The sequence below is a fragment of the Hyperolius riggenbachi genome, chromosome 1 (assembly GCF_040937935.1).
Source record: "Hyperolius riggenbachi isolate aHypRig1 chromosome 1, aHypRig1.pri, whole genome shotgun sequence".
Taxonomy (NCBI): domain Eukaryota; kingdom Metazoa; phylum Chordata; class Amphibia; order Anura; family Hyperoliidae; genus Hyperolius; species Hyperolius riggenbachi.
The window spans coordinates 119,315,798-119,330,782 of NC_090646.1; positions in this window are offsets into that span (position 1 = coordinate 119,315,798).

The window sequence follows — 14,985 nt, forward strand, 5'->3', positions numbered from 1 at the left end:
ATATTTTACTGTAGGTAGCAGTTTTTTTTTCTTGGAATGCTGAGTTGCTTTTCCTTCATGCATAATGCCCCTTGTAATGCCCAAATAATTCAAGTTTAGTTTCATCAGTCCACAGCACCTTATTCCAAAATTAAGCTGGCTTGTCCAAATGTGCTTTAGCATACCTCAAGCGGCTCTGTTTGTGCTATGGGTGGAGAAAAGGCTTCCTCTCCATCACTCTCGCATACACCATCTCCTTGTGTAAAGTGTGCTGAATGGTTGAACGATGCACAGTGACTTCATCTGCAGCAAGATAATGTTGTAGGTCTTTGGTGCTGTTCTGTGTGTTAACTCTGTTCTCACCATTCGTCGCTTCTGTTTATCTGAGATTTTTCTTTGTCTGCCACTTCAAGTCTTAACTTGAACTGAGCCAGTGGTCTTCCATTTCCTCAATATGTTCCTAACTGTGGAAACAGACAGCTGAAATCTCTAAGCCAGCTTTCTGTATCCTCCCCCTAAACCATGATGGTGAACAATCTTTGTCTCTCATTTGAGAGTTGTTTTGAGACCCCCATGTTGCTACACTTCAGAGAAAAGGGAAACTTTCGCATCCCACTGTAGTATATACGGGCTTGAGTCTCTAGAGCCGCAGATAAACAGTGCAGACCCGTTATCCACTACCTTATCAATAAACAACTTTACCAAACAGCTGAAACTGGGCACAATGTGTGTGTTATTTTTTATGCTTTGCGATACTGTGCTAAAGAAGACAACAGGTGGTTTTCTGCTTCACACAATGAAACGTGATTTGATTTCACTCAAATATAAAAAGGAGCACAACAGATGCTGTTTTGCTGATAATTTAGGCTATTTGCTGTTCTGTACATTCAGCTGAATGTGTGTGTGTGTGTGTATGTACACGCGTGTGTGTGTGTGTGTGTGTGTGTGTGTCTGTGTATCTGTGTATATGTACACGCCTGTGTGTGTGGGTGTGTGTGTGGGTTTTGTGCACATCTGAATATTGAACCAATCACAGATTTTCAATACAATACTTATATGTATATATAGCCCACATCACCAGAAGTAGATACAATGTGTGATGTGTTGTATGATTTTGGTATTCAGCCCTTGTTGGAATGCTCTGTGCGGTGAATGAGATTTAGATGAGAGCAGGAAGCAGGTGGAAACACTTAGCAGATGTTGACAGCAGGAGAGGTTGCAGGTGCGGCAATCAGTGTATGTAAATGCAACAGTACTGGACACAGTGACATTGGCAGAACCGCTGCTCTTTTTGTCTACACTGTCTGAAATTTTTTAATAGATTAGATGAAAGATTGACTAAATTAATTGGATCTAACAAAAAATCTATTAAAAATGAAGGCCCTCTCAAACTTTTTATCAATTGAAAATTGATTGGGGAAGGCCACACTGTATGTAATCAAGCTGGAGGGAGTGTTATGCTAGGGGAAAAAATATCAATTGATTCCTGCCAAACACAATGGCCTCAATTCACTAAGCTTTATCAAACACTTTATCAAACGTTTGATAATTTACCTCATGGGTAAAATCTAATTTTCAATTCACTAAGGCGTTATAGATTTATTGAATGTTTTATTGATAAAACGTTTAATACATCTATAACACCTCAGTGAATTCAAAATTAGATTTTACCCATGAGGTAAATTTCCAAACGTTTGATAAAGTGTTTGATAAAGCTTAGTGAATTGAGGCCAATGTGTAGACAAAACTCAAAAATGGTAAATGTATTTCATGGGTTTGTGATATTACATGTTATTGATGTGCATTATTGAGCTCGTGTATGTTTTTATTTGAGAATTGCGGTTTGTGCAGAGGGAAGGCTGGGACTCATGTATGCTGTGAAAGATGAAGAGCAGAGTTGGTGGGATGGGGAGGAGGGGATAGGTCTGAGTTCCGCTTCGGGGCCCAGTGGTCTTTGTCACATCACTGATCATCTCTCAAAATTCTAAATCTCCCAAAAAAAAGTATTATGAGCATCGTATCTTTCTGAACAAGAAATACAAGTGATATGAATAAGTCGAGAGCACAGATGTCAAACTCAAGGCTTGTGGGCCGAAAGCGGCCTTTCTTGTCACTTTATGTGGCCCTGAGAGCCTTCCTACCCAGAGGAACACTCCGTTGACAGTGTTTCAGATTGAAACATTGTCAGTTTGAGCGGGGGTGCAGCAACATCCCACGGGACCCCCCCAAAGAAACTAGAATGGGGCCCCCTCCTTGGATCCATAGCCTAACCCCCCCATAACTGGTAGATCATACACACACCATCGCCTGACACCACCTCCCTATATGGCAATATAGCAGAGCAGTAAGCATGGTCGGAAAATTCTGCGGAATTATTAATTCCGTGATTCCGGTCGGAATTAATAATTCCGATTTTGTTAGTCGGAACGGAATTTCTATATATCTCGGAGGAGGAGGAGGAGGAGGAGGAGGAGAGAGAGAGATTTTAAAAATTTTCTGACGGAATTCCGTGTATCTCGAAATTCCGCGGAACGGCTCAGGAATTCCATCGGAATGAAACGGTAGCGGAATTTCGGTAGTGGCGGTATGCGGAATTACCACGGAATCGGAAATTGGCTATTCCGACCATGCCTACAGAGCAGCGTAGCGGAGCAGTGTCATGTTTAACTGCTCCAGTGATACTCCAGTGATGCGTTGTGTTTCTTCTGTCCTTCATGGCCATTGTGAGCACTATGCTTCCATACTTTCTTCTGCTGATCACGTGACATGCCTCAGGAGCCAGAGGTATGCAGCATAGAGCATGTGGCCATCAGGAAGATCAGAAGAGACCCGAAGCAGCACTGGAGCAGCTAAATATTAAACTGTTACACTGTGCTACTCTGCAAAAAAGGAGGAGCAGGCCCCATGGTTGCTATAGTTACACCACTTATTCAATTTACTTTTACTCCTAGGTTTTCTCCAAGGTGATATTTTCACAACTAATAAATAGAATGCATTTTAAGCCACCAGCCAGCAAGAAAATACGCAGAATAATTTTGACAGTATGTTTTTACATTCTTTTTGGTAGTTTTTCATTTGCAGAGTGGTGAAAAGTTAATTGAGGCTCCTTTTACACTTGCATTGATAATGTACGTTGCATTACTTTGTTTTCCGCAGGGTAGCGCAATTGAGGGTCCTTTTACACTTGCATTGATAATCTATGTTGTATTACTTTGTTTTCTGCAGGGTAATGCAACAGTAATGCAAGGCAATGGGGCCAAGCATATTTACTGAGTCGCATTGCGCCAGAAGTGCCCGATCTGCCACAAAGTCAACAGCCCGTTACCGTCCTACTTCCGGAGCGAGGCAGCGGTGGTGGAAGTAATGTAAGTCAATGAGCAATGCAAACATTTTAAACATGTTGGCGGCGGCAGGACGACAGGAATAAGATGGGTAAAACCTGGGAATCCCAGTGATGTACTTCCTGTCCAGCAGGAAGTATGTCACTGGGCGAGGGGTGTGTGGTGAGGCGGTGCTATGCACATGACCTTATCAGCGCACTCTGCTGTAGGGTCATATATTAGGCATTTTGTGTGTTGCGATGCGATCCACCAGGGGCGGGGCATCACACCCCAAATGCATTTTTCAAGTGTAAAACTGGCCTAAAAAATGAAAAATTGTCTCCTAGGAGAAAACTTAGGAACAGGGCTGGTTTTAGACCTTTGCTGCCTGAGGCAAACTTGTGACGATGCACTCCCCCCCCCCCCCCCCTCCCATTTGTCAGATCGCACAGCACCTGACAATTTACTCTGCTTCATTTAATGTTCTCACATGACATGCTGCAGCTCAACACAATAGCACACTGGTTGGCTGTAAATCTGTGACAAACAGACTGCTCACCCTCAGCCACTCCATTCCTCCTCAGTCAGGACAGCAGGCCACCTCCTGCCTTCTGCTGTGCAAGTCAAATGAAACATTGCTGCTATCCTGTCTCCCCCTCCTCACTCACTGTCAGACTCCTCACAAAGCACAACAAGCTGCTTTTCCCCAATTATGACCTCTTCACCTCGCTCTCCTCTCACTTCTCCTCCTACTGTACATGCTGCCCCTGTAATGTCTGCACCTGATGCAAATGTTTCACCTTGCTTTATGAGAGAACTGGCCCTGCTTAGGAGTAAAAGTGAATTGGATCAGGCCCATAGTGAGGGCTCATTTACACTAGGTGCATTTTTGCCCTTCTTTCCAGTGCAGGCGATTTTGAAAAAGGCCCACAAAGTGCTTGTGCAATTAATCTCTATGAGAAGGTGCAGATCAGCGCGTTGCGTCCACTTTGCGGTCCGCAAATCGGTGCCTGTACCATTTTTGGGGCGTTTTTTGCTATAATGGAAGGTATAGGAAGAGCGCTAAATGCTCACAAAATCGCTTTATGTGGCAATTGCGTTCCTGTTTCTTTTAGAATAAATACATTGGGCTTGATTCACAAAAGGGTTATAACTGAGTTATCACACCTAAAAGCTTTGCACGTGGCAACTAGGGTGCAAACTACTTAGCACCCTGGTTTGCACATACAAAGCTTTTAGGCGTGATAACTGAGTTTTTATAAGCGTGATAACTCAGTTATCACGCTTTTGTGAATCAAGCCCATTGTATTTATTATTTTCCGGATCAAAGAGTTTACTTCCTGACTTGCGTCAGGGAGTAAATGACAAAACCGCTCTGGAAAAGCACTTAAACCAAAAACGCAGCGCCCAGTGGAGCATTAGGATGTGGGGGGGAGGGGGAAACCCGCCGCACAAATTCGCGAAAGCTTGAGTTTGCAATTACGATTTTAGATGTGAACGAGGCCTCAGGATTGAAAAAATGTTGCTGATAAAAATAAAAAATGCTTTGTCCTAAATATAATTTATGAATCTGTAACCTCATGTTTTAAAAGGCACCTCAGTGAAATAAAGAACTGTGTGCCAGACATCTCTGGAATACAAACATTTTGGAATGTATGAATTCCCAACGGAGGAGCTTCTAGACTCTGTGCTGCCCTCATATGCCATTTATTCTCTAGTGGAAATGTAGAAGACGCAGAGGAGTACCGGATGACAGTTGTGGACAAAAAACTGTCCATGCTTGGGAAACAGCAGTGACAAAACTTACATGGGCTTTCATGCGGACATTAAGTCACTGAACCAGCTGCAGGTAATTTTACACTGAAAACACCAAAATTCCAGGCTGTGGCACTGCTGACTGCCACTTGGGCTTTGCTTCAAAAGCTATGCTCAGAGCAGCAGAAAATCAGGTCTTTTTCCAGCTGTGAGATTACTGCAGAATCAACATGCCCCTTATTACTGCGCCTTACACTTCTGAGGAGAGAGGCTGCAGCAATGCACAGTCAATGGAACACTTTCCCTGTCTCTTCTCTCTGATCTATATTAGTTTCATTTATTTAAATATTAATTTATTGGCATTCACTCTCATGTCAGCTGAGGCTGCTCCTGCGACACAGGTCAATATGTCATAACTTTTCATGAAGAATCAATATGCTTATGTTACTGGAACAGGCAGATGTGAAAGAATGGGAAGAGGTGTGTATTTGTGTTTGTATGTAGAGTATATGCGTGTGTAATTCATGTGTGTCTGCTGTGTATGTGGGTATGTTTTTGTGTGTGTGTGTGTGTGTGTGTTTTTATGCATGTGCGTGTTTGTGTGATGTGTGTCTAAAGTGCGGTACACACTTTTAATTATGGGTGGCCAATCACTGACCAATTTTACCACCTCCATGAAGTATGAGGGTTTACTGACACAATCTGCACGTAGTATTCAATGGGCCTGATTCACAAAGTGGTGCAAACTGTTTAGCACGGGCGTGCTAAACAGTTAGCACGTGAAGTGCATTTCGCGGACTTTTGCGCACGCAAAGTGCAGCAATTCGCGCGTTCGTGGACTTTTGCGCGCACAATTTGCAGCGTTTTGCGCAAATCGCAGCAAATTGTGTGCGCAAAAGTCCGCATTCGCGCGAATCGCGGCACTTTGCGCCCGCAAAAGTCCACGAAATGCACTTCACGTGCTAACTGTTTAGCACACCTGAAAGTTTGTAGTAGTCTTATTTGTGTGCATATGGTTTGTGTGTGTGGTGTGTATTTGTGTACATATGTGTGTATGTTTGTGTGGTGTGTGTATATGGGTGTTTGTGTGTGTATTTGTGTGTGTGTGTGTGTGTGGATATGTGAGTGTGTATGGATATGTGAGTGTGTGTATATGTGAGTGTGTGTGTGGACGTGTGTGTGTGTGTGTGTGTGTGTGTGTGTGTGTGTGTGTGTGTGTGTGTGTGTGTGTGTGTGTGTGTGTGTGTGTGTATGTGTGTATGTGTGGATATGTGTGTGTATGGACGTGTGTGTGTGTGTAAGTGAGTGTGTGTGTGTGTGTGTGTGTGTGTGTGTGTGTGTGTGTGTGTGTATGGACGTGTGTGTGTGTGTGTATGTGAGTGTGTGTGTGTGTGTATATGTGAGTGTGTGTGTGTGTGTGTGTGTGTGTGTGTGCGTGTGTGTGTGTGTGTGTGTGTGTGTGTGTGTGTGTGTGTGCATGGACGTGTGTGTGTGTGTATGTGTGAGTGTGTGTGTGTGTGTGTGTGTGTGTGTGTGTGTGTGTGTGTGTATACAGTGGCTTGCAAAAGTATTCGGCACCCCTTGAAGTTTTCCACATTTTGTCACATTACTGCCTTAAACATGAATCAATTTAATTTAAATTCCACGTGAAAAACCAATACAAAGTGGTGTACACGTGAGAAGTGGAATGAAAATCATACATGATTCCAAACATTTTTTACAAATAAATAACTGCAAAGTGGGGTGTGCGTAATTATTCGGCCCCCTTAGTCAATACTTTGTAGAACAACACCTTTTGCTGCAATTACAGCTGCCATTCTTTTAGGGTATGTCTCTACCAGCTTTGCACAACTAGAGACTAAAATCCTTGCCCATTATTCTTTGCAAAACAGCTCCAGCTCAATCAGATTAGATGGACAGCGTTTGCGAACAGCAGTTTTCAGATTTTGCCACAGATTCTCGATTGGATTTAGATCTGGACTTTGACTGGGCCATTCTAATACATGGGTATGTTTTGTTTTAAACCATTCCATTGTTGCCCTGGCTTTATGTTAAGGGTCATTGTCCTGTTGGAAGCTAAACCTCCGCCCCAATCTCAAGTCTTTTGCAGACTCCAAGAAGTTTTCATCCAAGATTGCCCTGTATTTGGCTCCATCCATCTTCCCATCAACTCTGACCAGCTTCCCTGTCCCTGCTGAAGAGAAGCACCCCCAGAGCATGATGCTGCCACCATCATATTTGGTAGTGGGGATGGTGTGTTCAGAGTGATGTGCAGTGTTAGTTTTCCGCCACACATACCGTTTTGCATTTTGGCCAAAAAGTTCCATTTTGTTCTCATCTGACCAGAGCACCTTCTTCCACATGTTTGCTGTCCCCCCCCCCCCCCCCCCCCCCCATGGCTTGTGGCAAACTGCAAATGGGACTTCTTATGCTTTTCTGTTAACAATGGCTTTCTTCTTGTCACTCTTCCATAAAAGCCAACTTTGTACAGTGCATGACTAATAGTTGTCCTATGGACAGATTCCCCCACCTGAGCTGTAGATTTCTGCAGCTCGTCCAGAGTCACCATGGCCCTCTTGACTGCATTTCTGATCAGCGCTCTCCTTGTTCGGCCTGTGAATTTAGGTAGATGGCCTTGTCTTGGTAAGTTTACAGTTGTGTCATACTCTTTTCATTTCTGAATGATCGCTTGAACAGTGCTCCGTGGGATGTTCAAGGCTTTGGAAATCTTTTTGTAGCCTAAGCCTGCTTTAAATTTCTCAATAACTTTATCCCTGACCTGTCTGGTGTGTTCTTTGGACTTCATGGTGTTGTTGCTCTCAATATTCTCTTAGGCATCCTCTGAGGCCGTCACAGAGCAGCTGTATTTGTACTGATATTAGATTACACACAGGTGCACTCTATTTAGTCATTAGCACTCATCAGGCAATGTCTATGGGCAACTGACTGCACTCAGACCAAAGGGGGCTTAATAATTACGCACACGCCACTTTGTAGTTATTTATTTGTAAAAAATGTTTGGAATCATGTATGATTTTCATTCCACTTCTCACGTGTACACCACTTTGTATTGGTCTTTCACGTGGAATTCCAATAAAATTGATTCTTGTGTGTGGCAGTAATGTGACAAAATGTGGAAAACTTCAAGGGGGCTGAATACTTTTGCAAGCCACTGTATAGATATTTTTTTTAATTCTAAACTAAATATAGTTTCCTTGCACTCAAAATCATCAATTTGTGATACCAATAAAACTCTGTTCTCCCCAATTAAGGAAAGTGCCACCCCAATTCTTTGCGTCTACATGAACTACCAAATCCCTATTCTTGGGTCATAAGTACAAATCATGGATCCCCCCCAAAAACTCCCTCCTTTCCAAGCAACCCCGATTCACAGCACCCAGGTCCATCTTTCCCATAAAATGTGTGGTCACAATTTCTCCGTATCTCTTCTCACACATGGCCACCTTGACACCCCTCTCCCCCATAAAGTGTCCCATGCCATAATCCCCTCCATTTTCCCAACTGCAAAAGCAGGCATGATTCCTCATTCCCTATAGCAAGCACAGGCATTATTCCTCACTGCCATTACAAGGATGGACAGCATACCCCCCCCCCCCCTCCACCACCACCATAACAGTGTGGTAATCATAAATGCACCCCCTTTCCCACCCCTATAAAGAGTGAATGACTGCAGAGAGTAACAGACCTAAAGCTGGAGCAGGTCAATAGGTGCTCTGTTCTGTTGCACTGTTCTGCAATTGGGGCAAGAGCTGCTACCAGGGGGAGCACTAGAAGGGAGAGATGATGTGTATTGGAGGGAATGGAGTGGAACGAGAGCTTCAGAAGATACATCACTTTCCTTTTCACATTTTACATATATGCAAATAATCTCTAAGGATTAATCACTCATAGGGAGTAAAAAGAATACACATTGAAATGCATTACCCAGACCCTGCTTCACCAAATCTTTATCTTATTGTACAAGAAAAATAAATAAATCCCTTCCGGGTCCACAATGATAGTGGCCACACTACTCATAATAATGTCCGCCTCTATTGGGAATTCATGGAGCAAAGAAAAATGAATAAAAAGCACCTGGAAAAAAGGGTGCAGGGCATTGCCGTTAGTAGAATATCGCTACTATTACTGATTTTCTACTGCTGAATTCCAATAGTAAAATATTGGTAAAGTTTACCAATATTTCACTAGGGCTAAACCTATCCCTTCTGTCACACCGAACCCTCCCTTTAAACTAACCCTAACTTACCCTCCCCTAACACCAACCCCTCTCCCCCCCCCGCCCCCCCAGAGGAGCCTAACCCTAGGACCCCCCCATGGTGGCATAAATTTGAAAAAGCTGCAAGTTGAAAAGAGCACAGGATATGGGTAATAGAATATCAGTAGTGTTACCGGTATTCTACTACATGGATATGGTAAAATGTCGGCAATGTTTACCCATATTTTACTATGACCTAACCTCTCCCTACTCTCATACAGAACCCTTCCCTGGTGGTGCCTAAACCTTAACCTCCCTTGTTGGTGCCTAACCTTATCTCCCCCTTGGTGGTGCCTAACCCCTAACCCCCTTGGTGATGCCTAACCCTTAACTCTTGGTGGTACCTAACTCTTAACCTCCCTTGGTGGAGCCTAACCATTAACCACCCCTGGTGGTGCCTAACCCTTAAAGTGTACCAGAAACGACTGATGCTGCAGATTTGATACTTATGCGCGGGAGGTCCACACATGCACAGAAGACCCAGACTGACGCGACTGAACCAGTTACCAGAGCTGATTGCGTCTGAATGGGAGGACGGCTAGGGATTCCGACATGCTTATGCGGCTGGAGGAAGCCCCGGGTAAGTATCAAATCTGCAGCATCAATCGTCCACTGTTATTCTCCTTAGTCCCAAGGGAATTGCAAAACATTGTGTGAGCATGGTTCACTATGGTCTTATGACCATGCTCAGGTGCATGCAGATATTGGTGTAGCATTGCAGTGAGTGTTTGTCTGCATATAATAACTTAATTTGCAGAAAAGGCACCTTTCTTCTGGCCCTCTGGCCAGCAATAAAGACACAAACAACTGCAGTGGAATCTTACAACTATACTCCTCCAAGACACTCAGCCGACTGATGGACCCAATGCTGATGTACCACTCATGGTGCAACTAGACTCTCGACAGTAAATCATGTGTCCTGTTTAGGAAAACATATGGACGGTGTAACGGCACGTTGTGCATAAGCTTTCACTAACGCCATTTACAAGGCATACATTAACAATGTGGAACATTTTTACAATATTTTTAAACAGTTGTTTTGATGCTTTTTAAGGCATGTATTTAGCAATGAGTACAATCTAATGAAATATTAAATCAGTTTCCAATATTGACTTTACTGACTTAACTTTTCTGCTCTACAGATATAAATATGCACAGAGGGAAAAACTGGTTGCTTGACAGTTGGAAACAGCTTTTATTTCCCACAATGCAACAAGGCTCACAAACAGCAAACTGGCCATTAGAGATGGGCCGAACGGTTCCAGGCGAACTTTGGTGGTTCGCGTTCGCCAGCACCAGGCGAACTTTTGCGGAAGTTTGATTCGCCCCATAATGCTCTATTGAGCAAAACTTTGACCCTCTACATCACAGTCAGCAGGCACATTGTTGCCAAACACACTGCTCGAGGCCCGCCCCTCCCTCCTCCTCCAAGCAAGGTCCTTATGCCATTTGACTCACTTGTCTGCCTACACTAATTAATTAAGGGACAGCTGCTACCCTCCACCCTCCTACCGGAGGGAGGAGGGTCTCATCTGCCAGGGAATTACATTATTTCAAAAGCCAGCTTACATACCGTGGCTGGGAATTGAACCCAGGTCTCAGTGCATGGTAGGTAACTAACATATCCATTATACCACCAACACTACTATCCAAAACTAGTCCAAGCTCCAAACTCAATCCAAGAGAAAAATTAGACAAGACAAGACAAATAACATTTATATCATGCTTTTCTCCTGGCGGACTCAAAGCGCCAGAGCTGCAGCCACTAGGGCACACTCTATAGGCAGTAGCAGTGTTAGAAAGACTTGTCTAAGGTCTTCTACTGAATAGGTGCTGGCTTACTGAGCAGACAGAGCCAAGATTCGAACCCTGGTCTCCTGTGTCAGAGGCAGAGCCCTTAACCATTACACCATCCAGCCACTGCTTAAGGATATGTAGCCAGGCATGGCCTTGCCACCACCAACACTACATACTGAAGCCAGCCTAGCATGTACCATTTATGCTCAATCCATTTATGCGCAAAAATACAATTCCGCGGAAAGTGGTGACCATCCCTACTAGAGAGAGAGAGAGAGAGAGAGATAGAGATGCATCTACCTGGCTATCTGGGGTTCTCTTTGGACAACTGTTGAACACGAAAGGCAAGGCCATGCTACATTTCCTTAAGCAGTGGCTGGATGGTGCTACATATCCTTAAACAGTGGCTGGATTGTGTAATGGTTAAGGGCTCTACCTCTGACACAGGAGACCAGGGTTTGAATCTCTGCTCAGTAAGCCAGCACCTATTCAGTAGGAGACCTTAGGCAAGTCTTCCTAACACTGCTACTGCCTATAGAGCGTGCCCTAGTGGCTGCAGCTCTGGCGCTTTGAGTCCGCCAGGAGAAAAGCGTGATATATATGTTATTTGTCTTGTCTAATTTTTCTCTTGACAACTGTTGAACACGAAAGGCAAGGCCATGCCTGCCTACATATCCTTAAGCAGTGGCTGGATGGTGTAATGGTTAAGGGCTCTGCCTCTGATACAGGAGACCAGGGTTCGAATCTCGGCTCTGTCTGCTCAGTAAGCCAGCACCTATTCAGTAGGAGACCTTAGGCAAGACTTCCTAACACTGCTACTGCCTATAGGGCGTGCCCTAGTGGCTGCAGCTCTGGCGCTTTGAGTCTGCCAGGAGAAAAGCACAATATAAATGTTATTTGTCTTGTCTAATTTTTCTTTTGAATTGAGCATAAATTGTACATGCTAGGCTAGCTTCAGCTAGAAGTGTTGGAGGTATAATGGATATGTTAGTTACCTACCATACACTGAGACCTGGGTTCAATCTCCAGCCACGGTATGTAAGCTGGCTTTTGAAATACTGGAATTCCCTGGCAGATGAGACCCTCCTCCCTTCGTTAGGTAGAAGGGTGGAGGGAGCTCCAGGTATTAGAACCCTTAGAACCCTTGAAACATGTTTTCTATCATTTTTTTTAGCCAGTAGAAATATTTGTAAATTTTGAAGTTCGCATCCCCATTGAAGTCTATTGCGGTTCGCAAACTTTTTCGCGAACCGAACTTTCCGCGGAGGTTCGCGAAGCGACATCACTACTGGCCATGGTCATGACATTACACCCTGATGATCTAATCAAAAAATGGTAAAGATTTCTCATGGGAAATGGGGTATCAGCTACTGATTGGGATGAAGTTAAATCCTTGGTTAAAGTTTCTCTTTTAGAGGATATCCCTTGATGTTTATGTCTGATTGTCCTGAGCAGTGCCTAATAGCAAAACGGAATAGTCATGTCATGTAATTTGTGTAAGAAGTGGCTTCGAGAGAGGCCTTTTTTTAAGCTGAAGGTGTTGTATAGAGGCAGAACCAATATCCTTTTCAACATATTACTTTCTAAGCATGAGTGTAAGAGAACGTATTAAAGTGGAATATAACCCAGTATTTCTTCTTTGCTCTAAAAGATTATTTACAGCATATAATATACTAACACAGTGGTTTTTTTAGTAAAACAGCATTTAGGTTACATCACAGGACTGACTTTTTCTCCTGCAGGGGCTGCCTCATCAGAACTGGTGATTAGCTTATCTTCTGTATAAATTCTTTACTTGATACAATTAAGTAAACATTCCCTGGCTGTGCAGAAACTTATGCTAATGAGTCCTGGAGTGAATCACAGGTCAGAAATCACTGATGGCTGCATTTAAAACAGAATTACAACAGTTATGAATAAGGTAAATAAACTGAACTTTGGGAAGTTATAATTTATAAATGAATTATAATACTTGTGCACAAAAGCAAATATGATAATTGAATGGGTTATAAAAAGTAGGAAAACACATTTTTGTTGAATACTTTGGCTATCATTCATAAAGGAGCTGTCGGTACGGGGAATCAGTGCGGGAAAACACCGCTGGCGGTGTTTTAGACTTCTGGGTGGGCATTCATAAAAAAACATCCAGGTGCGGTGACAGTGCGGAGATTCCCCGAACTAGGCAGGCGGTAGGCAGGCGGAGACACGGAAGCTGCCGAGTTGATACATTTCACCATGTTCCGCTCTGCTGCAGCTGCCTGGGAGGTCTGTGTGTCTCTATTCACTTGCATTGGTATCGCCACATCACAGGGAGAGGTACTTCCCGACCTCTCACCGCTTGCGGTGATCTTTATGAATGAACATTTTGCTACATTTGTTCCGATAATCACCGCACAAGGCGGTGATTTATCACTCTGCTCGGTAGTGTCATTTTTTTATGCGGAAAGAGGCTTTATGAATACTGACTTTGCCGAGTGGTCGGTAAAGTCAGCTGTTTTTAGCATTTCCGCATGCGGAAATGCTTTATGAATGATAGCCTTTGTCAGAGTTTTAAACCGCTTTAAGAATATCCAGTCATGCTGGTCAATGGAATATTTTGGATTCGCCTAGCAGCGGAGTTTACCACAGCCAATCCAACCAGAGGATCTCAAAACTTCCCAAAAGTTTGGAAAGTGTTCTTTCTTTACTATGTGAAATAAATCCTATCTGGTCCACATGAGTAAGTTCACCAACACGGGTAGTGTTGGGCCGAACAGTTCGCCTGGCGAACCTCTCTGGGCCTCTTACTACTTCCGGGTCGCAATGACCCGGAGTAGTACGCCTGCGTTGCCCGGCGGAGCGTGTCCTAGATCGCGCTCCTGTTGCCGGGCACTCTCTGCGCATGAGCGTGACATCACTCACTCATGACGTCACGCACATGCGCAGAGAGTGCCCGGCAACGGGAGCGCGATCTAGGACGCGCTCCGCCGGGCAGCGCAGGCGTACTACTCCGGGTCATTGCGACCCGGAAGTAGTAAGAGGCCCATGGATTTAGAGATGTTCGCCGGCGAACGGTTTGGGAACCGTTCGCCACATCTCTAAACACGGGTACTAGTCTGCTTGGGAGCATTTTGGTATACTTCTTTAGATCGTAAATAAAGAGTGTGATCAGGCAAATGCTAAGGTAGAGCAAAGGATCCTTTCCAGTTTTCTAAAATGTCCCATAAACTTTCAAAGCTTTAGTGTTACCCTGCAGTAAAAATGGGTAACGCATTGCAATTAAAACGCGCTAGTGTGAAAGGGGCCTGAGACAAATTATCCATCCTGTAAATATATGGGGTTTACTGCAAAACATGCACTGTTGGTGGAAGTTATAGTAATCTGAGCTCTAGCAATCTGCACCTAGTGCTTTTTCCCCTTGGTAATGGACCTATGATAGCACATATCTCATTTGTGGTTTTAGGTTCTGTTAATGAGATGCTAACTTGCTTGGATAGTACTGCATTTGAGAATTTTTAATATAGGCCTAATGCTGTCTGTTTATATTATCAGGATGTGGTGATCAGCTACTATTTTCTTTTTAACTGTGTAATCCTGCAAGAGGGAAATGTTCAGTTCCCATGTTTTCCACCTTTGTATGCTGTATGAGTATCAATGTATTCTGAAAGCAGATTATGCAAGGCAAAAAAAAATAGACTACACATGAGTAGGACGGTTTGGTTGGAAAACAAGAATTACCCTTTATGGGTTTTAACATTTATTAAAGTAAAATCTTGAATAAGAATTATTTGGTCCCCATATTCAGAGAAAGGCCACTAACCATCCAGTTGAAAGAACTCAGTTCCGTCACTGCGTATTTTGGAGAAAGTAGCAGATGAC